Raw genomic sequence first — 25,274 nt, forward strand, 5'->3', positions numbered from 1 at the left:
GGCAAGAGCCAAGAAGTTGGTTCTGCTTCATCTTTGATATCTTCCTCAATGACCACCCCCATCCACAATTAAATTCTCTTTCTACATTTAAATTTCTGACACACATTAAAGCTTTATTCAATGGGTGGTGTAAAAAATTATCTCATGGCTACATATTCTTTTTTGTATTAGCTCTTAGGCTGTCACTTCTCCTACAGCATTGATTGAGGTCTGACTCTTAGCTATGAGTTGAGTTATGCATCTATTTAATACTTATTCTGGTGATAGTAGCTAATACTTACTAGTGCAGTGCCAAACATAGCACCCTGGACATTTTATCTAACCCTCACAATAACCCTCCAGGCCTGCTGTATACAGGGAACTTTCTTGGGTTCCAGTGACTACTTAGCAAGCTGTGAGATAGGGTGGGAAGGCTACAGCCCCTGGAGAAAAGGAGATACTTTCTTTTTCATATATTTTTAATTGTAATTAATAGAAGGGTCACAAGATTCACCAGATAGAAGGTGCATTACTTCACAAACATTGATACCCTTTCTCATGACTTGGTCCCCATTTCCCTCCCTCCACCCCCACCCCTCATCTTGCTTTCCCCCTTCCCTATCCTATTTCAAATAACCAAATACGCATATATACAATATATCAGATAACAAGGTGAAATACTGTAACAATATGAGATAACCAAGGGACAGCAAAAGAGAAGAGAGATAACATAGTACATTAAGGACAACAATCATTCATTATATGGCTTTTGTTTCTATATCCTGGAGGTCCTTTCATTTAGCTCCATTCTATATGGCCTTATGTATCTAGGTTTTGTTCTATTGTAAATCTCTGCTAGGAGAGCCCAAGGTTTCTACTGATTATGACAAATGAGGGAAACCATTGAGCCTATGTTCCTTTGAGACTGGCTTACTTCACTTAATATGATTTTTTCTGTCTTTCCATTTCCTTACAAATGGGGCAATGTCATTCTTTCTGACAGCAGCATAGAATTCCATTGTGTACAAATACCACATCTTGTTGATCCACTATTCAACTGAGGGGCACCTGGGTTGGTTCCATATCTTTGCTATGGTAAATAGTGCTGCAATGAACATCATTGTGCTAGTGGATTTAGTATGTCCTTGCTTCTAGATGATTGGGTAAATGCCAAGTAGTGAAATTGCTGGGTCATAGGGGAGCTCTATGTTTAGTCTCTTGAGGAATTGCCATACTACTTTCCATAGTGGTTGAATGAGTTTGCACTCCCACCAACAGTGTAGTAGTGATCCCTCCTGGCCACATTCCCTCCAGCATCTGTTGTTATTAGATTTCTTGATCCTGGCCATTCTAACTGGAATGAGGTGGAATCTTAGAGTTGTTTTGATTTGCATTTCTTTTATGGCCAGAGATGTCCAGCATTTCTTCATATGTCTATAGGCCATTCTTATTTCTTCTTCAGACTCTCTTTAAGTCTTTGGCCCATCTTTTAATGGGATGGTTGTTTCTTTGGAGATTAGTTTTGGAGGGATTCAACTTTTTGAGCTGCTGATATATTTTAGATATGAGGCCTTTGTCTGTTGTATGGTTAGTGAAGATCTTCTCCCATTCTGTAGGCTTTCTAGTTAATTTGCTAGCTATGTCCTTTGCCATACAGAAGCTCTACAGTTTAATGTAGTCCCACTTATCCAGGCTTTCTCTGCTGTGTTGTGATTCTTGGTCCTTATTAAGAAAGTTTCAACCTGTGCCAAGGAGACTTAGTTTATCTAAAAGGAGATCCTTTCTTCACACAAAGGCAGCAGCCGCCCTGGGCCATTTGGAAACTTGATTATCCACAAAATAGACCCCTTATTTTGATTCCCATTACCCAGCTTAAGAAACCGAGGTAATGAAGAAGTTAAGAAACCTCCCTGAAGTCACAGTTTGGGAAGGAACTTAAACAAGAAGTCCCACTTCAGAGCCCAGGCTGTTAACCTGGACACAATTGGCATTGTGTCTTTTCTCCTCCTGGTGGAAACTTTGCCTTGGGTTAGAAAGATCTAGAAGACAAGCATACACATTCATATGATTTGCCTTAGGTGCTATAAAAAACAGCTTACTAAGCCAGCAGGTATGTAAAATGTACTCGTGACATTAAAACTTGTTGCTCTATTGACAGATTCTCCAGCTGCCACACCCTGCTGCCTCAAAAGCAGAGATCAGGCACTGAGAACAGTCAGGAAATGACACCCTGAGGACAATCAACCCTTGCCTGCCTTTTTCCAGGGTGTGCGCAGTGCTGCTGACAAACAAGAATCTAGAGTGTGGAAATTAGGCAGCGAAACTTACTCTTAAGACAGGGTTTACCACAACTTGTGCAGCCTTTAGCTCTCTTGAATTGCACTCCATATCTGCATGGAATCCTGAAAACCCACATGGCCGTTAAACTTACCTTATTTCTAACCTTGTAGCCAGAGTTGCCACTATTCAATGCATTTCTTGGATTATCACTTCTCCTACCCACTGTCAATCACCCTCAGATTTCTCCCATCTTGAACCCTGGAATTCCTTTCATACAGAACAAAGTCTTCTAGGGTCATGAAGCTTACAATGTGAGCGCCCACTCAGAGAGGTGGCACATTGGTTCACATGTATAGCATATAACAGATACCACCACCAATTTTGATTAGGGAAAGGCAGAGGAGGAAATGTGAACACTAGGAAAAGCAGGCAAGATGGGCACAGGAAGGAGAGGCTAAGACTGCCCAAGAGTAATCCCTGTGGCATCAGGGATTAATCCAATGCCCCCTGTGTGGGTACCACACAGCAGGATGCAAGGTACACCGTGGCACACAGGTTGTGTAAGCCTACAGCTACATAATGTCTCTGCACTTAATTTCCTCACCTGTGAAATACCGAGTACTAGAGCCAGCTTTAATGGCTCATGCCTGAAATCCTAGGTATTCAGGAGGTAGAGATTGGAAGGATTGAGCTTTGATGCCAGCCTGGTCAATAAGTTCAAAAGACCTTATCTCATCCAATAAAATCACTGGGAGGGTGGTATGTGCTTATCATCCCAGCTACACAGGAGGCAAAAATAAAAGAACTGTGGTGCAGGCTCATCCAGGGATAAATTTGAGACCCTACTCAAAAAGAGCTGTGATCAGGGCTTAAGTGGTACAGCACCTGAATTAAACCCCCAAAAAAGATTTTTCTTAAATGCAATAGAATTTCCCTTGCAGGGCTGCCTTGGGACTTCTTTTTATTGTAGTGAAATTTTACCATGGTAACCATTTTTAGTGTACAGACCAGTAGCATGAGATTCATTCATACAGTTTCACAGACATCACTATCGTTCATCTCCAAAACTCCTTTCATCTCGCATCACTGAAAGCCTATTTCTACTAATTAATAGCTCCTTATTCCCCTCAGCCTTTAGCGTCAACCATTATACTTCCTGTCCCTCTCAGTTTGACTATGCTAGGTACTTCCTTTAAGAAGACCGTATGAAATGTGTCCCTTGGTGATGGGTTTACTTATCATATGACATCAGGTTCATCCATGTTGTAGCATGTCAGACCTTCACTCTTTCTTTCTTCCTTCCTTCCTTTTTTCCTTTCTCTTTCTTTCTTTCCTTCCTTCCTTCTTCCTTCCTTCCTTCCTTCCTTCCTTCCTTCCTTCCTTCCTTTCTTTTTTTCTGTGTGAGTCATATGGCTTGAAACGGCCTGTGCACTGTTCTTGAGCTCTTCAGCTCAAGGCTACCTCCCTACTCCTGGGTGTGGGCGTTCTCCCTGAGCCCTTCAGCTCAAACCTACCTACCACCCCACCCTTGAGCCAAGCCCCACTTCCTGTTTTCTAGAGGTTAATTGGAGATAAGAGTCTCAGGTCCTTTTGTGCCTGGGTTGGCTTTGAACCTTGATCCTCAGATCTCAGCCTCCTGAGTAGCTAGGATTACCGGCGTGAGCCACCGCACCGCTCTTATAAAGCTTGAGAGTACATCATTCTCTGTGCACGCCATATGTATACTATGCATGTAGAATGGAACATTGAATTGCTTGTCCATTTACCTGTTCATGATATGTAGGCTATTTCCATCTTTTGGCTATTCTGAATATGCTGCTGTTGATGTGAGTGCACAGATAACTGTTCCAGTCTTCACTTTTTTTTACAGATATCCAGAGGTGGTGGAATGGCTGGTCTATGTGCTAATTCCATTTAATTGTTGAGTAACCACCACACTGACTCCCATATTACTCTACCATTTTACACCCTCACCCACCATGTACAAGAGTTTCAGCTTCTCTGCAGGCTTCTCAATACTCATTATTTTCTGCACTTTTTTCATAGTAACCATCCTAATTTTAAAAAGTAAACAAAATAAAGCTAGTTGTCCAGGGACATAGAAAGTGAACAATCATGTGATTCCAAGTAGAAAAGACTTGAAGACTCATGCCAAACTCCGTGACAGGTTTTCTGGGAAGACATAGGATTCAGACAATGAGTCACTTAGCAAAGTATGCAAGCAGGTTTCTCCCTGTTCTGCCCACTCTTTCCCCGCCTGCTCCTCAAGAGTCCTTATGGCTACACAGCTACAGCTCCTCTTCTGGACTTTATGCTATTTTGCCCTTTGTCTCTTTCCCAGCATTCTTTGCTCCCCTGATCTAATCTACTGTTTAGCCTCCATAGCAAACAGATTCTGATCTCTGCCTGCTTTTTGGTTTGGGCTTGCGCTCTCTCCCTCCCTCTCACTCTCTCTCCCTCCCTCCCTTCCTCTCACTCTCCCTTTCTCTGCATAATACAGATTGTGAAGATTGTGATATGCAATAAATAGCAGCTAATCTCATAGAAGCTGCCTCCTAGCAGGCCAGGAGTTTGGCCTAGTGGTTAAAGTGCTTGCCTAGCATGCATGAAGACCCGGGTTCCATTCATACATAGAAAAAAGCCGGAAGTGGTGCTGAGGCTCAAGTGGTAGAGCTCTAGCCTTGAGAAAGTCCAAGGACAGTGCTCAGGCCCTGAGCTCAAGCCCAGGACTGGCAAAAAAAAAAAAAAAAAAAAAAAAAAAAAGCTGCCTCCTAGAGGTGCTATGAGCATTAAGTGGGTAATGTGTACCACGTGCTTAGCACACGGTTGGTACTTGGTGTTTTCTGAAACTCCCGTTCTGTTTTTGTTGGTGCTAGAAATATTCCAGGGCAAGCTCCTACTGTGGTGTTGGTAATGAGGTGCCTGGGCATAAGACTTAGCCATTATCTCTCAAGAGAAGCTGCCAGTAGCTCCAGGCCCAGGTGACTGACTTTTCCTGGGAGTTTGGAACACCTTCCTGTAAGTACATAAATGTGAGGTGAAAGGCACACATTGGCCTGGGGTAATGGTTTAACAGGACATTTTATAGTCCGACAGATCTGCTGTTCTCACTAATCCCTTAGTGGGGGAAGCAGATGAATAAATCCATACTTCCTTGGGGAGAGAATCTTGTCTAAGTCTATGCCTACATTTGTACCAAAATATAGGAGCTGCTTCTTATTTCTGATTTTACTTAGTTGTGATTTCAATCCCTTGGGGTCAACTGTAGTCTGAGAATATTAAGTGGAAAATTCTGGGAATAAACAATTCTTAAGTTTAAAATTGTATGCCATTCTAAGTAATGTCCCATCCACCCATAATTACCTATTGTTCAGCACTTAATTGTTCAGTACTTAATGGCCCAGGGCACAAGGGCAGCGGTGTTGGCAACTTTATATGACCATATGTTGTTATGGTCACTCTATTTATTATTGTGACTCTCTTGTGGTGCCTAATTTCTAGATTAAAGATGATCATAGGTGTGTATGCACAGAAAAAAATGCATAGCATATATAAAGTGTGAATCTGTGGTTTTAGATGTCTGCTTGGGGGTTTTGGAACACATCCCCTGTGGGTAAGAGGGACTCTTACACCCTGGAATGAGTCATTTATGAATAATAGAAATGTATTACTCAGTCCAGAAGGTGGGGAACTCAGGATCAAGACATCAGCAAATGCAGTGTCTAATACAAGATGGTTCCTTGCAGCTACTACCTTCTCTAGGTCCTCACAGGCAAAGAGCCAAGAGGTTCATAGCTCCCTAGCATCTCTTTCATGAGAGTTTCTGTCCTCATGATGTAATTGCTTCCTTAGAGACCCACCTTTAAATACTACCACACTGGCAATTAAGTTTCAAACAGAAGAATCCTGTCACAAATGTCTTGGAAAGGGAAAGCTTGGGAGCTTATCCTTTATTTTGGACTCTGGATCCGAGTGTGCTCTGGTAAGATTGAGAAGTCCTGTTGGAATCTGTCCACAGGATAGAAAACCAGAGAGCACATCACCAAGAAGAAAAAGCCCCGCAGGCCCATAGCAGCAGGGACCAGGGACTGAGGGGAAGTGGAAAAAGAGGGTGGTGATGATTCTGACACCTGTGGGGAAGCAGTCAGTGAGTGGTCTCTACAGCTTTGTCTCCTCACTTTCTCCTCCCAGACACATTTTTGTTTGCATCATTTAGTTGTACAAGAAGGGTTCTCTGTGGTGCGTCCATAGACACACAATGTACCTGTATCACTCTCCCTCCCCTTCCTTCCCCTTCCCACTCCAATCTTTTTTTTTCTTATCAGAACAATATTTTTATTTATTTATTTTATTGTAATTAATAGAAGGGTTACATTGTATTCACCAGATAGAAGGTACATTACTTCACAAACATTGATACCCTTTCTCATAACCCACCCTCCGCCCCCCCCCCGCTCTTTTTGATTTTCCCTTTCCCTATCCAATTTCAAATCACCAATTAAGCACATATAAAATATATCAGATAACTAGGTGAAATATTGTTACAATATGAAATAACCAAGGGAGAGCAAAAGAGATAAGAGATAAAATAGTACATTAAGGACAACAGTCATTCATTATATGGCTTTTGTTTCTCCTGGAGGTCCTTACATTTAGTGTCATACTATTTGGCCTTATGTCTCTAGATTTTGTTCTATTGTAAATCTCTGCTAGGAGAGCCCAAGGTTTCTACTGAATTTGACAAATGAGGGAGACTCTTGGGCCTATGTTCCTTTGAGTCTGGCTTACTTCACTTAATATGATTTTTTTCTATGTCTTTCCATTTCCTAACAAATGGGGCAATGTCATTCTTTCTGACAGCAGCATAGAATTCCATTGTGTACAAATACCACATCTTGTTGATCCACTCATCAACTGAGGGGCATCTGGGTTGGTTCCATATCTTTGCTATGGTAAATAGTGCTGCAATGAACATCATTGTGCTAGTGGATTTAGTATGTCCTTGTTTCTGGATGATTGGGTAAATGCCAAGTAGTGGAATTGCTGGGTCATATGGGAGTTCCATGTTTAGTCTTTTAAGGAACTGCCATACCACTTTCCATAGTGGTTGAATGAGTTTGCACTCCCACCAACAGTGTAGTAGTGATCCCTCCTGGCCATATCCCCTCTAGCATCTGTTGTTATTAGATATTTTGATCCTGGCCATTCTAACTGGAGTGAGGTGGAATCTTAGAGTTGTTTTGATTTGCACTTCTTTTATGACCAGAGATGTCAAGCATTTCTTCATGTGTCTATAGGCCATTTTTATTTCTTCTTCAGAGAAGACTCTCTTTAAGTCTTTGGCCCATTTTTTAATGGAATGGTTGTTTCTTTGGAGATTAGTTTTGGAGGGATTCAATTTTTTGAGCTGCTGATATATTTTAGATATGAGGCCTTTGTCTGTTGTATGGTTAGTGAAGATCTTCTCCCATTCTGTAGGCTTTCTAGTTAATTTGCTAGCTATGTCCTTTGCCATACAAAAGCTCTGCAGTTTAATGTAGTCCCACTTATCCAGCCTTTCTCTGATTTGTTGTGATTCTTGGTCCTTATTAAGAAAGTTTCAACCTGTGCCAAGGAGGCCTAGTGTATCTCCTATTTCTTCTTGTAAGTTTTCAGTGTGTTGGCTTTTACCTCGAGGTCTTTGATCCATTTGGAGTTAATTCTAGTTCAGGGTGACAAAGAAGGATTCAACTTTAGTTTTCTGCAGGTGCTTAACCAATTCTGCCAGCACCATTTGTTAAAGAGGCTGTCTTTCTTCCATTCTATTTTTTTGGCTCCCTCATCAAAGATTAGGTGGCCATAGGTCAGTAGTTTAATATCTGGGTCCTCAGTTCTATTCCATTGGTCTTCAGGCCTGTTCTTGTGCCAGTACCAAGCTGTTTCGAATATTATATCTCTGTAATAGAGTCTGAAGTTTGGTATTGAAATTCCTCCTGCGCTCTTCTTTCTGCTAAGAAGTGTTTTCGCTATACGGGGTCTTTTATTATTCCATATGAAATTTTGGATTGCCTCTTCTATTTCTTTAAAGAGTGACATTGGGATATTGATGGGTATTGCGTTGAATTTGTAGATAGCTCTTGGCAAGATTGTCATTTTCACAATGTTGATTCTTCCAATCCAGGAGCATGGGCCCATGTCAATCTTAACAAGCTGCCTTGTTCCATTTCCACCCTCCTTCAGCCTCTCCATTTGGCCTCCCTGCTCTCAGCTAGTACCTCTTTGCCTGTTCTATATTCTGTCGTTCACTTTTTTTTTCCAGTGTATGCTAATTGTTCAAAGATTTTTTTCACCATGGTATTGTACCCATCCCTATACAAATGACAATTTCCCCCGCCTTCCCCAATCCCTGATTATTCAACAGCTCTCAATGAGTTTTCTTTTGCTCTCTTCATTCATCGATGCAATGTAGTTTGGTTTTATTCACACTTAAACATTCTCTTTTCCTCCTCCTTCACATCCTCTCAAGCCGTCCTACTTCTCTTGTCAGAATTTTGAGCCTGGCTCTTGTCCACTCAGTTTACTGTGCCACCTCACCTCAGCCTGTACACACAAAGAACCCCAGTCTCCATCTCTCTGTGGGAAGTCAGCCTGCCAGACACATGGTGACTAAGAGCCTTCCTCAGGGAAGAACACAATGGTGTTTGTCTTCTCTGCCACCTGCTATGTCACAGTTCGCCTTCCCAGTACTTGAAATCATAGCATTAAAATGAAAATCACCAGGTGCTGGTAGCTCATGACTACAGTCCTAGGCTTTTTAGGTGGCTGAGATCTAAGGATGGAAGTTCAAAGCCAGCCCAGGCAGGAAATTCTGTGAGATTCTTATCTCTGATTAACCATCAAAAAGCTGAAAGTGGAGCTGTGGATTGAGTGGTAGAGTGCTAGCCTTGAGCACCAAAACTCAGGTACAGCACTCAGGCTCAGAGATGAAGCCTTAGGATGGACACCAAAAACAAATAAATAAAGGAAACTTAAGGGTTCCTCCAGAAAGGAATCCTTCCCATTTCTTTTTGGTTTTCCCATGCATCACAATGTAAAGGAGATTCAGGATACCAGCTCCCATGGTGTGGTGTAGATTTATTTCCAATGGGAGAGGAGGCTGATTTTTCCAAAATCCTTTTATAGTCTGGATATTTGGGTTCCACCCCCCTCCAGTGCATATGCTGAAATTCTAACTCCCCCAACATGGTAGCACCAGAAGGCCGAGCACTTAGAGGCTCTTTTATTGTTGTCAGTGGAGCCCTTATGAATGGGACTCAAACCCCAGTAAAAAGGGACCCCAAAGGGTCTTAGCCTTGCTCTGCCACGTGAGGACACATGGAAAGTCCAGTTGTGAGCCAGGCAACAGACTCACCACACACAGGACTTGCTGCTGGCCATCATAAATGCTCCCCTTCGCAGGACAAAAGCAGGAGGGAGAGGCTGAAGCGCAGCTCTGTGCCTCTCTACCTCTGACTTCTACAATGCAGGCAATGTGTGAACCCAGCAGAGGGTAGCTGGCAGTCACAGCCCTCCCCTTTGGCTGCCTACACCTTTTCCTCTCCTGAGAGTTGTGCACTGAGGTGCAGAGAAAGCAGATTACCTGTGCTTCACCCACACTTGGAGGACACAGCCAACGACTGGGCAGTGGAAGGAGAAGAAATAGCCCTGGGAGTGAAATAAGTCTGGTTTGGATGCTTTTCCACGGAGCAGCATGTGGAGACCTTGGAGAAATTATTCAAGGCCTGTGAGCCTTGCATTCCTTGAAGGCCAAGTGAGGATGGCTGTGAAAATGCCTCCCAGGACTGTACTTCCAGGTCCTCAGTGAGACACCTGGGATAGAAAGCAGGGGAGCTCTCTGGGGGGCCAGAGGTGTTTCTGTACAGGATTTTCTCACAACCCCTACCCCCCCCATCCATGGTTCTTCTTCTGCTTGTTCCCAGAGAAGTTCCCCAGGTTCAGAACTCTAAATAGTTTACATCCTCAGGCTACTTTTCAGGAGAGGCCAAAGCGGAGGCTCCTAGAAAAAAGTCATTAACTCATTCCCCCCTGTGCCTGTCTCTCTGCACAAGGTAAATTTAGAAAGGAGGAAGGCCCAGCCAAGAGCATTTAAAAGCAGCACTCTTCCCCCAAGGCTGAGGTCTCATTGTTCAGAAACAGAAGGAAAACTAGAGGGAGTGCTTCCCCATGTCTAGAGGGCCAAAGGGAGTCTTGACTGGCACCTTCAGACTTTCCTGAATCTAGTTAAGATCATCTGAGAGCAATCGGAAAAGACCTTTTCATCCTACTGTCCATCTCCTTTCCCTTTTCTGGAATCTAATACCCGTAGCTTTTCCAAATAACCAAGTACTATTTCCAAATTCTTGTTGTACCAACCATCCCACAAAAGATGCCATTTTTTCTCTCATCTTCCCCACCCTAAAGATTATTCTACTACTCGTTTTGAGGCAAGGATGTTCAAGGCCAAGGTATGGAATAGTTTTTAAAATTTTTAAACTTTATTTTTAAATGGAAAATGGCCATATGCTGGGGGGCGGGGCAAGGACTGTCCCGGTGTGTATAGCAGTCCCTTAATCTCATTCTCTTGAAAGACAGGCACTGAACAGTTTGCTATGTGTCCTGCATCCTTCCAGATATTTCTGACTTGATCATTTAATGGGAATGTAGTGATTCCCTCCACTGTTCTGGGGACGATGTGAGGTGCCAAGGGCACCTCATGTAAACTTGTATATGAGCATGCATGTGTCATCTAGAATGGCAAACATTCTTTCTCTCAATATCTCAGAACCATTTTCCACGTTAGCATGTAGAAATAATGCGTGTGTGTGTGAGTGAGTGTGAGTGTGTGTGGGGGGGATACTGGGTTGTACTCAAGATTTTGTCAGGCCAGCTCTCTACCCACAGCCCTTTTTATTTTCATTTATTTTTAAAGATAGGGCATTGAGCTTTTGCTTGGGGCTGGCCCGCGACCACAACCACCCTACCTCTGCTGACTTCCCAGCTGAAGTTATGGGCATACACCACTATGTCCCATTTGTGTTTTGAGATAGGGTCTTGCTAACTTTTGGCACAAACTGGTTTTAAAATGTGGTCTTCCCATTCCACCTCCCATATTACTAGGATTACAGGGCGGTATCACCTTATATGGACCAAAATATTTATGATTTTTAAAACAACTACATCATATTCTGTTATAAAGATATGCCAAGTAGTGTATTACCCATATTATGTTACTGAAACAGCATGAATTGGAGCTGAAGATATAGCTTCATGATAGAGTGCCTAGCATGAGTGAGGCCCTAAATTAAATCCCAGTTCCATCCCAGCACTGGGTGCAGGGCAAGCTTATTTGTTTTTAAAGCATAAAGCAAATCACCTTCCTTTTTGCTTATCGAATGTTGATCAACCTGCCTTGGGTGTGGTACTTAAGCAGATCTTGGCAGGATCTGGTTGGAATCCTCTGGTGTCAGCTCTTGCACAAGAGAGGGCAGAGAGAAAGACAGGGGTGAGAGCTGCTTGTACTCCTATGGCTTCAACAGCCACACAAGTCTAGCACAAGGAGCTTACAGCCCAAGTGGCCAAGAGCTTGGCTGAATTCACACTTAGTACCTCTAACTCTGAAGTTCCCTCCATCAGAGTCCCAACACTCTCTGCTGTCCAGCAAGCCGCCCACATGTACATTATCTGTAAATAATCGCAGTGGTATCACCCTGTCTCCAGCATCCCCTTTGACTAATAAATTCTGTAGGCTGCTTATTAAACAGTAGAAAGGGAAGGAGAGGAAATAAACTGTAGGTCATGAAATGGTAAACCAAGGTGCGTGTGTGTGTGTGTGTGTGTGTGTGTGTGTGTGTGTGTGTACACATAATGTAGGCACATGGGAATAGAGTCCCCCTCCATGGCTAAGGGCAGCAAATGCTGATGGTTTTTTCCTTCTTCATTTATTTTGTTACTATAAAGGTGATGTGAGGGATTAGTTATGTAAGTCAGGTAAAGAGTAGATTTCTTTATGGACAGTGTCACCCCTTCTCGCACATTCTCCCAGTTTGCTGCCCCTGCCCCCCCCCCCCCCCCTTGATGTTTTAGACAGTGAGAGTACATAGTGAACAGTTAGGCTCCCTTCCCATTATCTATCCCAGTCTTCTCATACAAGATTCAAGTTCAATCTCCTTGCTGAAACATCGCCTCAGGCTCAGAGTAGTCCTTGCCCTTTCTCAGCTGGGTGGTGAACAACAAAAATGCAGCCTAATTGGTCCCTGGCTCTTTTCAGTGAATGAAGGAGGTTTCTGTTTTAAGAAATGAAGCGACTTCTCAGCCGTTGATTCACTGCCCACAGGGAGATTTCTGCTCAGAGGCCGCCTTGGCTTGGTAGACATTTGCATACGGCTTGTACTTCCTGCTTCCGAGCCAGTTCTACAACTTACCTGGGCCTGGAGAGGCTTGAGGGAGGGAGGGAGGGACGGAGGGCCAGAGCTTGGCAAGGTGGAGAGAGGAGAGTGGAGAGTGGAGAGTGAGACCACCCCCTGGGCTGGCTGGCTGTCCTGTCGGTCTGTGCTGGATTTAAGGTAAGCAGTCTTACTGATGTCGGCCTCCTCTCGTAGTTCAACCACTGATCTATTTTCTAAACGCGGCGCTTTCTCCTCAGCTGAAGCATTCTGCTCCCCCCCCCCCGTGTTACTCTGCCCTCACCCCCCATCCCCACCCCTTTAACTTGTACTGAGATTAGCTCAGGCGAAGAACGTGACAGAAAGCTCTAGCAGCCAGAACGTGTTGCTGGTTTAGGGTTTCACACAGGGGAGCTAGGATTAACTCTTTGAAGGGAGAAGCACACACACACACACACACACACACATTTCCCAGTTGCTTGGGCACCATTTGTTTGAATACTTAGTCTCCTCACAAGTTTTGATCAAGAATTCAAGTCCTGTCTCTCTCAAGAGCACATAGTGGCAAGAATTAAATAACTTGCCCCAGGACAAGTCAGTAACAATAAGAAAGAAAACTCTATTTTTTCGATTCTATTTCTATGGGGGGAAAGAATTTAAAAAATCATACTGCATGTTTGGGCGTGGAAGTCTCCACATGTAGATGTTTGCTGGCACTGGATGGAGCTTTGGGGGGGTCTTAAAGGGAGAAATGCTGGTACTTGACTTTAGAGCCTAATCTAGTTTCCTGTGACTTCTGATTCAAGACAGTCTCTTAGAATAGGGGCAGAAATTTTTCTCTTTTCACGAATGAGAAAAAACAGACCAAATGGATAATTTTAAAAGAGGATAAGAAACTTGGCTCCAAGTTATTACTGTTTTGTATGGTTCCATCTCTCAGGCAATTCATTTTGGCTCCTCTAGGTCTGGATCTGTTCATAGTAAAGTGTGGTGTGTGTGTGTGTGTGTGAGAGAGAGAGAGAGAGAGAGAGAGAGAGAGAGAGAGAGAGAGAGAGAGAGAGAGAGAGAGAGAAGAAGGAAGAAGAAGAAGGAGGAGGAGGAGGAGAGGGAGGGGGAGGAGGGGGAGGAGGAGAAGGCCTTGTAGGCTCTGTGGCTTCTTCCCCACAAGCTTCATGATTATCATTTGCCTCATCTGCTCTCTAGACCAAAGGTAAAGCAGCCAGAGCTGCTAGTGGAGGCTAGTGGAGGCTGGGGGAGGAAGGGGGAGGCTGGGCAGAGGTGGCTCTGTGGGAAGGAAAGCTGCCTAAAACTAAGGTATCATATTTTTGCTTTCACCAAATAGGAAGAAATGGGATTTATTGACTTGGTTCATATCCCACTTGGGTTACTGAGGTAGTATCACTCCATGTGTTTATTCACAGAGACAAGGCAGGCCAGAGAATTGGCAGGCAAGCCCAGCTCCAAAAGCCGGTGGCTGACTTAGTTGGAAAAGGGAAACCATCCTGGCAAGAACAGTCATTGTGTGGGGCCTTTAATGGGAGGGGAAAGGAAATAGTGAACCGCATCCTAGCTCCAAGTAAGGGCGGTAACCATGATTAGACTCTTTATGAGTTGGTAGATACAGTAAAGCCTTAACCTTTTCCAAGCCACTGCTTTAAAACAAACACGACTTGTTATTGTTTCCTTAAGGTAATTACTCTTGCCCATTGAATGGGCTACTCCAGGCCTTTTTGGTGCTATAAAACTTTCTGTAGGCTATCAAGGCCCTGTTATAATCTTACTAGTATTTTTTTTTATTATTTCTCTGTATCCCTGAGAAGACAGGAATATCAGCATGTTTCACCTGTGCTGAGTTCCGATTGTCTTTTACATTTTATTGTAAAGGTGAGGAGGGTTTCTGGTTACCTAAGTCAGATAATGAATACATTTCTTTTTCAACAGTGTCTCCCTCCCCCTAGCTCTCCTCCCAGCAGGTTGTATAATTCATTTCCAACATAGTATCTAGTGATATCACTGCTGAATTGTCCTACTGCTGATTTTTTTTTTTTTAGTTAGCAAATCACAATGTATTATTGTCTGGAACCAGGCTGCTGTTCAGCAACTAGCCTAGCTTTGAACCATAAAAGCCCTACCGCAGCCCTCCTGAATCTGGTGTAGACACCATTCCACCATGAGTGCTGGGAGGCAGCCTGTGCATCCTCTCTGCTCTATTCATTGAGTGGGGTGGCTAATAGAGAGGTCTGGATAATGTGACAATAGTTTGGAGAGAATGCTTACAAAATTGAGGGCTCTCATTTTCATAAAATGGTAACTTCCAAACTCTCAGGAAATTACAAGGGGAGAAAGTCATGTTTATAGGCATCTTTTAACAAGCATTCAGCAAGATGGATGGCAATGAGATAGTTTGTCTAAATTAAATCAATGTTTTACACATTGCAGAATGGAAATCTCAGATATATCCTGAATTCAAATCATTTTTCCACTGCAGGCAATTTTCGATTAGCCTTTAAAGGCACACATAGATGAGTTGCAGGCAACTGCGGCTGCAGAAGAGAACACAGATGAGAACATTAAACTTTAAACTCCTTTCAGATCTAACTAAATGACCCCTAATGTTTGATCACATTTCCTTATCAAAACAATCCAGCAGGCCTTCTCTGAGAAAGCTGGACTCTAGGGCTGTCCCCTGGGCCTCTCCTGTTTCTTCCCACTGCAATATCACCGAGATATTTTGAGTTCATGAAAGCCAGGCTGTCCTTTCCCCCTCCAACACTTCTTGTCCCAAACCCACATGTGCTCTGGGTCTGACAGCTCTACTTTGGGCCTGTGTGGGACCTGGTGGTGATAGACACAGAACTTCCTGGAGACCAAGGGATACAACCTGACTGAAGGAGGGCAGGCCTTACCCATGTGGTGGCTCTTAAAGCCAAACCAGTTTTCTCTGACGGCTGAAATCTACTGTTTAGGGAGGGAAGGGACTGACATCCCCCTCCTTAGACTGTGTGCTCCCCAAATCATCCCCCACAGATCTAGGTTGCCTGGAGTCTTGGCAATTCCCTCTGCCATAAAAGGATCTTGGCTCTCCTCTAGGCATTGTTCTGTGCCAGGCTCCATGTTCTTCCTTTTTCCTTTCCCTGGGTCAACAGGCATCTGTTCCATCCCAGGAAGGTGCTGTCACTCTGAGCTGGCTGTCTAGGTGTGTACTGGCCACTGGCTTACCCTGTACTCTCCTGCCTGTTCCCTGTATCTGTTCTTTCCATTCTCACATACAAATGAAAAGTTAAAGAACTCCCACCTAGTCTAATGAGGGACAAGTTAACATTTTTCTTAGGGTTTTTTCTTTTTTTCCTCTTCCATCCTTTCTTCTTCTTCACTCCGAGGCCTGGATTCAATTAGGGACCACAAATGTGTGCTTAGAAAAAACATCTTATCTGGAAAAACAACAACAATAACAAAAACAATTTCAACAAAAGAACCCGAGCTGGTTTGAAGCTATTCTCTGAATGTTTATTAGCAGCTTCCAATGGGTCAGAATTAGTCTGTTCCCATTAATCCATCTCCTCCTCCTCCCTTTCTGGCACAGAGGCATCCTGGGGCAAGCTTCCTCAAATCAGGTCAGTTAGTGCTGCGCTTTGCTCGGTCAGACATGACTCTTCTGGTGCAGGGTCCTTTCCAGGGCCAGTAAATGGCCCAGTATCTCCAGGGCTCACACTATTTCCCATCCTCTGGCAAATCCAGTGGAAGAACTACAATGTAAGCAAAATTCTGCAAGTAAACTTGGAAACATTTGTTCACTCAAGTTTGAATCTGAGCCAAACCCTTCACTGAGAAAACTAATGTTATAAAAGTGTGCATGCAAACTAATTATAATGGAACTGGTCTTTGTGAAACAGAGATCACCCCAAGCTCTCAAAATAAAGCGAGTCTATTACATTTTAAAAAAAAAGTGTGCATGCTTTGGGGCAGTAAACAAAGAACATTAATAACTTTTGTTGATTTAAACAACAAGGAAAAACACTGCCAGGTGCAGTGGCTCAAGTTTGTAATTCTAACTACTTAGGAGTCAGGATTGAGAGATCAATGTTTCAAGGCTAGCAAGTGCATAAAAGTTTTAAGACCACATCTCAACCAATGGCTAGGCAAGGTGATAAGCAGCGATTATCCCAGCTACAGGGGAGGCACAATGCCTGGGCACAGTGGTGTGCATCCGTTACCCCTAGTGACATAGAAAGGCATAAGGAAGATGATTGCGGCCCAGGCCAGCTTGTGCAGTAAGTGAGACCCGACCTTGGCAATAAATGACACAAATTAGCTGAAGGTATGGCCCATGGGTGAGAGAACATGCCTTGCAAGTCTGAGGCCCCAGTATAAAGTGTCTTGTTTAAGAACATTAAAAAAATCTAGCCAGGGATCAATGGCTCACATCTGTAATCTTAGCTACTCAGAAACTTGAGATCTAAGAATCACAGTTTAAAGCCAGCCTGGGCAGGAAACGTCTATGAGTCTCTTATCTACAGTTAGCCTTCAAAGAGCCAAACATGGAGCTATGGCTCAAGTAGTAGAGTGCTATCCTTGAGCAAATAAAGCTCAGGGATAGCATGCAGGCCCCGAGTTCAAACCCCAGGACTGGCATGTACAGGTACAAAAGTATTCTCCAGAGAATGAAAAACTGAGAATGGATAATTCCATAATTGAAAGTATTTAATCCAAATTACACCTGAAGATCATTTACGTGTGTGTGTGTGTGTGTGTGTGTGTGTGTGTGTGTATTTCTTCTGTCCACCTGAAATATTCATGTGTCCTTATGACTCTTCACCCCATTGTTGCCCCGAAAGAATGCTAAAGAGGAAAAAAGAAGAAAGAAATCCCAGCAGTTGATCGCTTAGGAGCTGCTTAATGTGGTTTATTAATTACTCAGGCTGCTCATTCCTGCCCTTCCTCCATTCCTTGCTAGGTTATTTATCTTCTTCCAGAGACACAACACCTTCATTAAATCCCATCCGTCCTTGCCTCAGAGGCGTTCCCTGGAAGATACCCCCTCTTTAGATGCATCACCATTTATCATCACCCTTTGTTTGTGCTCTGTCAGCCAGTTTTCAATTTATTTTGAATTCCGTTTATGATTAAAATTTAATGAGATCCAATCAAGTGCTTTTCTCCATCAAGATGCCCGTGTCGTCTCATCATACCATCTATTGTACCAGCATGAACCGAAGGCACTGCACTTTCCAGCCTGGTGATGCTTTGCAGAACATAGGTGGTATGTGTCCATGCCCCTTAGTGGCAAGGTGAATTGCTGGGAGACTTACTTGAACTCCAGAAGCTTCCTGGTAGTTCTGTGGCTTCCCACCTCCCTATCTTTCTCCCAAACAACTACACGCCAGCCACTGTAAACAGTTTACAGCCCCAGGGTCTGAGACTGAACTGCTTGGATTTGAATCCTAGCTCTGCTACTTACTGGTCTGTGACTTTGAAAGGGTGTCTTAGCCTCCCTGTGTCACCATTTCCCCTTCCATAAAATGAGGCCAAAAATAGGGTCAATGAACTACAGTCACAGTGAGTCCTAAGTTAATTAATGCTTAGAACAGTATTTCTCACATAGAAACATTTCAGTAATTGTTAATAAGTAATTGCCAAAAAGGGTAAGATTTCTTCAGTAGATCCATTTCATTAGGTTCATATTTTGATATATCAGTATAATCTTTATCAGTTGGTATAGTTCTATATAATCCACGAGCTCTTTTTGTACTATCCTATTTTTACTACTTGAAGGTACTTTTAAAGAAAGATAAAAGAAGAACCAAGTGTCATGATTCATGCAGATAATCCCAGCTACTAAAGAGGAAGAAATTTGGGACAATTGGGGTTTGAGGCCAGCTCAGATAAAATGTTAGTGAGACTTTCTCAACTAAGAAGTTAGGTGAAGGGTCTTGCATCTGTCATTCCAATTACATGGGAGGCATATGAGGTGGGAGGCCTGCCTCTGGGCAAAAACAGCTGAAGCAGTAAAAGGCAAGGCTCTACCAGTAGAGAATCTGCTTAACAAGATCCAGGCCCTGAATTCAAACCCTAACACTGCCAAAAAGAAAACACAAAGCAGGATATGAGACAGAGGGTGTAAAAAGTAAAACACAAGCAATTTGTTATTTGGCCTTTGTAGGAAGTTTTCCAACCCTTAACTTCTAGAGTTTAGGAGAAAGATCTAGGAGACTATAGGATATATTTGCCATTACCAGTCACTTGTCATGTGACTTTGGAACCTACTTAGAGCCTTAGCCTTTGTAAGATAGGAATAGCAAAATGGTACCTTTTACTCTACCTCTGGCCTAGGCTTATGGACCAAATGAAATGATGGGAATCATTTCCCATATGCACACTTACTTAAATACATACAGTCACCTTATGCTAGAATCTTGACTAAGAAAGACTTCCAAAGCCAAATATATCATTACAATAATAATAATAATAAATAATAATAATAGCAGCCATTGCTTTTAGAGCTTGCTATTGGCCAAGCTGTATATTCAACATTTATATCTTTTGTTATCCATATAATATTAATATTCCTGTGGGGCAAGTATTGCTATTTTCTCCATTTTGCATATGAGAAAAATGAGGCCTAGAGAAGTTAAGTAATCTTGTCAAGATCACACATCAACTATGCAGCCACCAGAGAAAGAATGTAAGCCTGGGGAGTCTGAATGCACTGCACTCTGTGCATACGAATACCACTTACCTTCTCACACTCCAGCAATAGATGGGAGCAAAACGTCTGTAATTTGTGTTCTAAGAGGAGCTTGATTCCCACACAGCCAGAGCCAGGGTCAGATAGGCCGGTGAAGGAAAGTAAGCTTGATGGAAGGTAAAGGAACTTTTTGATGAAATGTAATCAGAAAGGTAGTATCTGAAGACTAACAGGATCTGTTTTGATACAGTAGTCATTTAAGGCAGAGGGTATTACAGGAGGAAAAGGATTTCTGGGAACAGATCTGGTCAGGACTGAAGGCAACTGAAAGAGGCTGACTGATCTATGCACAGAATGGGAAACCAGCGTGCATTATCACACAGATGGCAAGCGGCTGATTTCCGGTTAAGATGTTCTCTGCAAGGCAGGGCTGCTGAGGTTGGGGTAGGATAGAGAAGAAAGGTCTCAGGCCTGAGAAGATAAAAAGAAGCCATAGTTAGAAACTGTGGGGAGGGAGAGAAAATGGAAAAAGATAAGAGACACCGCAGCAGCATCTGAGAGCTAGGGCTATGCACTCCAGGGAAGAAAAGCTGCGGCCATGTCTATAGTCAGATGGGGAGGAGTGCAGATCAGACTCATTTGTTCAGCAGTGGCAGTCAGTTCTGTGTCCCTGCAGGTAATCTCTGTATGCAACTCTGTCCAGCCATGTCCACCTGGGCAAATGTCCTCACCTTCTGCCCAGTGGTGTTTGTATCCTAAGGAGAATCTCTCATACTCCTAATTCATACTGGTTCTTAATCTTAGTGAGCATCCATATCATTCAGGAGAGGGGAAGGGAAGAAGGTCCCTTTTCATTTCTATTTGAGATAGCCATGTCCTTAGTACAAAGTGTAAAAGTATAAACTCTTCTGAAAAGTAAACCTCTCTCCTGCCCCCTTTCAAATGTCACCCACCACTCCTTAATGTCTGAGAAAGGATGTGAGCATGTGTGAACTTACATTACTTTATATGCTGCCCTTCCTTCCTTCCTTCCTTCCGTTTCGTAGTAATAGGATTTGAACTCAGAGTCTTGCATTTGCTAAAAGTCATGCCCTAGTCCTTTTTGCTTTTAGTTTGTTTTTAAGATAAGGCCTTTGAACTTTGCCTGGGCCGACCTTGGACTTCTATCATCCTTCTATCTCCATCTCCCTAGCATCTGAAATTATGGCTGTGTGCCACCTCACCTTGTATAATTTCTAACAACTAAACCTTGAAGCTATAGCTACTTCAATTCACATAGTGCTTTCTCAGTCTTTTTTTTGAAAGTCTTCACTGTTCATTGTCCAGATATTTGACCGTTTTAAAATTCAGCACGCTATTGTGTTATAGAGTTTGTCTCCAGTCTTTGCTACTTGTAGGCATTGCTGTCTTGCCTATCTCCAGAGACTCTTCATGTCACACGTTGTGCACATACGCTGTAGAGGACATTCTTAGCAGTGAAGGGACACAAGCTTAAAGACTGCTCATAGTTATTGCTGAGCTGTGCAGATGTCACTACCCTTGGCACAACAGGTGAGGACCTGAGAGACTGTGGCAAGCTCCACGGAAGTCCTGTCCCTACTTCGTAGTCTCTGTGTGAGGGCAGGGTGTCCCCACTGGGGACCTCAGAAAGTTGAGTCTGGGCCATTTCTCCTGTCCCTCATGCCATAGTCACAGCTATTGTTCTCTAGGCCTAACAGACCTCAGCCTCTTACTGGCTTTCTGAGGATCACATGAATCCAGGATTATCTAGATACAACTGAGACTGGGGCTCCAGGTCCCAGTCACTGGCTCTTGTGTCCCCTCTGAAGTCAGGGCTTGAAAACAGGGCTCCTTTGCATCCACCCTGCTGTTGCCTGACAAAAGTCAGGGAATGCAGCACAGACCACAGGAGGGTAACAGGCATATGGAGTTGGCCAGGAAGAAAGCAGAAATGTAGAGATGCCAAGTGATGATTTTTCAGTTAAATGACTTTATAGAATTTTAATAAGGACAGAACAGATAAAACTGCATCTCTGACAAAACCCATTAATATACCCTGATTCTTCATATACATTTGAATGTGATTGTGACTGTGTGTTCTGTGGCTGCCCTAGCAGGGTTGGCTATTTCTGCATGGGGCAGGAGCTGCCAGGGATGAGGTCTGCAGATAAGCAAGCAGACCAGCTCTTCCTTACATAGAACCTGTATTGTAGACGTGAAGGCCATGTCCTACCCTAAAGACAGACAGGATGGGTCTCCTAGAAACAGCCTGGGTCTACTTGGTAGTCTGATGGTTGGTAGGTAATTTCGGTACTGGTATTGGGATTTGAATTCAGGACCTCTCATTCTCACTCAGCCTTTTCACTTATAACTGCCACTCTACCACTCGAGCCATGCCTCCTATCTGGCTTTTTGCTAGTTCGCTAGAGATCATAGACTCATGAGTTTGTTTTCCCTGGGTTTGGGTCTGAACTGAGAACTTCAGATCTCAGCTTCCTGAATGACTGCAATTATAGATAGGTGTGAGTCACCAGCACCCAGATTAGGAAGCATCATTTGAATAATTCTGAGAACTTGGATTATATCCTGGAAAAATGGGAGAGGCAGTAACCAAGGAATCTGTCTCTTTGAAGGTCTTGGAGGATAGTGATAATTTCTGAGGAGATGATGAAGCAGGGAAAGGGGAGGGAGTCACTGAGATGACAGCTGAAGAAAGACCTGAAGGAGGAAGGCAATATGCCATACAGGGGGCAGAGGATTCTAAGAGGAAGAAGGGCAGAGGCCTTGGGGTAGGTTTTCTGTATGTCTGTTTTAAAGGTAGGAGTCATGGTTTTTTTTTTAATCTTAGAAATAATTTTGATCACAATTTAAATTGAATGTATGTTCCAGAGGAGTGAAGTGAAACACATAGTAGGCGTCAGTCATTATTCGCTTTCTATGAATTTACCATCAATATATTTAAAACAGAGTCCACAAATAAGGATATCCTTAGAAGAGGATCCCAAAGGCTCAATAGCTATGTGTACATGATCATATCAAATGATGCTTATTGAAATGAACTCCAAGAAATAAAAACAAGAGGTTTTCATTTTAATTTTTGTGAGTTTGTTTTCCTAGTTTCCCCTTCATCCCTATTTTTGATTTCTGTAGCTTTTGTCTCGTATACAAGTTTATGTGATTTGGGCAGGGTAAGGGAAAGCACGGGAAAGGAAGGACAAAGAATGAACTAATTCAGTAGTGACACTCACTAGTCACTATGTTGAAAATGATCTTTACAGCTTGTAGCAGAGGGGATCAGGAGGGGAAAAGCAGGGAGAAATGAGGGAAGAGGTGGCACTGTTCACAAAGAAATGTACTCATTGCCTGAGTTATGTAACTGCAATGCCTCTGTACATCACCTTTAAAAAATACATAAAATAAAAAAGCTGGACAACAAAAAAAAATGAATAGATAAAACAACCTGGTTTGTTTTTGTAGTGATTAATAATCCTGCAGTTCCTTGTATTAAAAGCCATTCAGAGCCAGGCACCAGTAGCTCAGGCTGTAATCCTACCTACTCAGGAGGCTGAGATCTCAGGATCAGCCAACCTGAGCCTCATATCTCCAATAAACTACCAAACAGCCAGAAGTGAAGTGGAGCTATGGCTCAAGTAGTAGAGGGCTACTCTTGAGCAAAAGATCTTAATGTCATCTGAGGGGCCATATGTCCCTTTCCAGACTGGTTTTAAGTACCCACAGGATGGGCCTCTGGTTTCATATGACCATACCTGTCGCTTTTCTTACTAGCTTCTGGGAAGCCCCTTAAAGACCCCTGGATAAAAGAAGTCAAATTTGGGAGCAGGATTCTTGTCCTTTTTATTTTGGTAGACAATACTTTCCAGGGAAAATGGGAAGATTTATATCTGAGCTCCTCAGTTTGGAACACTGGGTGGGGGGTGAATCACATGACAAGCAATTATTGAAAAACTTGAGTCCTCCTGTTAGCTGGCTCACTGTCCGCCTCTCTTCATCCCCCACACTTGGCCCTCGGCTCACAAATGCATGCAGGAGATTGTACAACACTCAGCTGCCCTTGAGAAAACACTTTGGCTTCCTGAATAGCCAAAGAGCATTTTGTAGGGCCTATCTAATTTCATAGCTGTAGACAAATCGTGAGGAAGGAAGAAAAACAATGGTGAGCACTTTTGAAAAGCAAAAACTCAAAATCTCTATTTTTTTAGAGGTTCTTGGTCATGAAAACAATTTTTTTGAGTTCTAACCAATTTAGGAGGTAAGTCTTTTTTTCTGCAGAGCCAGGGGCCAAGGGTGACACATAGCCTAGAAAAGAGACAGATGGGAAGGGAAAGACAGAAGGGAGAGGGTAAGCCAGTTAGGAATTAGAAGCTGAAGTGGTCTGTGGTGCCAGGAAACATTGTTGTGCAGTAGGTGGGTGCCTGGAGTGTGAAAGGCATTAGTGGTGAGGTTACATTTATAGGCAGCAGATTCTCTCTTGCTCTGTTCTGTGTTTTACTATATTGTGCAGGCTGGTCTTGAATGCGTGGGCTAATGTGATCCTCTTGCCTCATCCTGCTGAATAGCTGGGATTACAGGTGTATACCATCATGTCGAGCTTTCTATAAGCAGTTAAGAATATCCTATGAGGGGCAGGATTATAGTCCAATTGTACAGTGGGTCCCTACTATGTGTGAGGCCATGGCTTCTATCCAACATTGCAGGAAAAAGAAAAGAGATAGTTAATATTTTTTTTTGAAAAACCTGCTGTCTCTAACTGGTTGAAGGTGATGTATTTCGAAATGCATGTGGTCCTGTTCCTATTGGATCGAGTACAGGGCATAAGAGAAAGTGAATTCAGACTCTTCAAAAGCTGTCTTAGAACAATAATTGATGTACTCTGTGACTGCAGGCACAGTAAGCCTTCAGTAAACGTTTGTGGTTGAAATGCTGCATGGATCCACAGCAGGAATTTAAAAATCCACACACAGTCCTTTTTCTCTCTAGTATTTGAAGTGTGCTATGTACAAAGGCCTTGCCTAGAGTAAACCTTTGGGATTTTTTTTTTTTTTGGTACTAGGGTTTGAACTCTGGGCCTCCTGCCTGCTACACACACAATCTGGGATTTTTTTCTTTCTTTCTTGAACTGTCTTGCTCTTTTGCTATGCCTGCTTAGTAGCCTTCTGTAAACCTCTGGTATCCTTACTTCCTTGACCCTAAGCAGCCCCTCCTTCCCTTAGGATAAGGGGTCATTTCAACCAGTGAGGTTGAAGAGCACAGATAAAAGCAATAGCCTGGACTGTGGGTTCTGCTCAAGAAGGTGTGGGCAACTTCAGTGAGCCTTTGGTTGTAACTATTTTTGATGCATCCTTAGGGCCCAGAGAGAATGGAGTCGTTGAAGTGACCTAAAGTTCTTAAGCAGAAGAAATGTCACTCTGACCTCTTTGCTTGTGTTTTAAACTTGGTGTTTTCTTTATCTAGAAGGACTTATTTTATTTCTTAATTAAGCAATAGGCAAATGGAACAAAATTTCTAAAGTTCAAAAGGGAAAACTGACTCTCCCTCCCACTTTGCTTTCCCAGCCCAGTGGACCACAGAGGAAGGCAGAGAAGTGGCCCTGTTCATGATCTGCATGTGCAGAAGCAGATATGCCCACCGCAGCCCCCCCACACATATGTATACATGCACAGGCACAGGCACAAGCGCACTCAACCCCTCTTCACTTTTGCTACACAAAATAGCAGTGGAGTGTACGTATTGTTCTGCTCATTGCTGCTTTTTTTTCTGACTTCTAATGATATGTCTTGGAGATCATTCCATATCACGTAGTGAGATTTACTTCATCATGCATTCCAAACACACACAAAGCAACCCACATTATGATAATTTCTCTTTCCTCAAGACTTGGCAGTTGATTTTCATCCATTTTCCTCTTGCTG

General features: G+C 43.1%; 1 protein-coding gene and 1 long non-coding RNA gene across 5 annotated transcripts in view; one reads left to right on the forward strand and one right to left on the reverse strand.

The window, feature by feature from the left end:
* Positions 1–12,687: 12,687 nt before the first annotated feature.
* Traf3ip2 (TRAF3 interacting protein 2) overlaps positions 12,688–25,274 on the forward strand; it is a 40,973-nt gene continuing 28,386 nt past the window's right edge. Inside the window, exon 1 of one of the 3 annotated variants that reach the window (XM_090338270.1) lies at positions 12,688–12,839. The gene's annotated coding sequence lies outside the window, so the exon portion shown is untranslated. The remainder of the gene's footprint in view (positions 12,840–25,274) is intronic. The other 2 variants (XM_090338268.1, XM_090338269.1) reach the window with 2 other exon arrangements.
* The window catches only part of LOC150059791 (uncharacterized), an 89,806-nt gene continuing 78,892 nt past the window's right edge, over positions 14,361–25,274 (reverse strand). For both annotated transcript variants that reach the window (XR_016536479.1, XR_016536478.1), the window contains exons 4-5: positions 15,955–16,090; positions 14,361–15,202 (exon numbers count right to left, since the gene is read on the reverse strand). This is a non-coding gene — a long non-coding RNA (uncharacterized LOC150059791). The remainder of the gene's footprint in view (positions 15,203–15,954; positions 16,091–25,274) is intronic.

The sequence above is a fragment of the Megascapheus bottae genome, chromosome 8, assembly GCF_031878675.1.
Source record: "Megascapheus bottae isolate mThoBot1 chromosome 8, mThoBot2.hap1, whole genome shotgun sequence".
Lineage (NCBI taxonomy): Eukaryota > Metazoa > Chordata > Mammalia > Rodentia > Geomyidae > Megascapheus > Megascapheus bottae.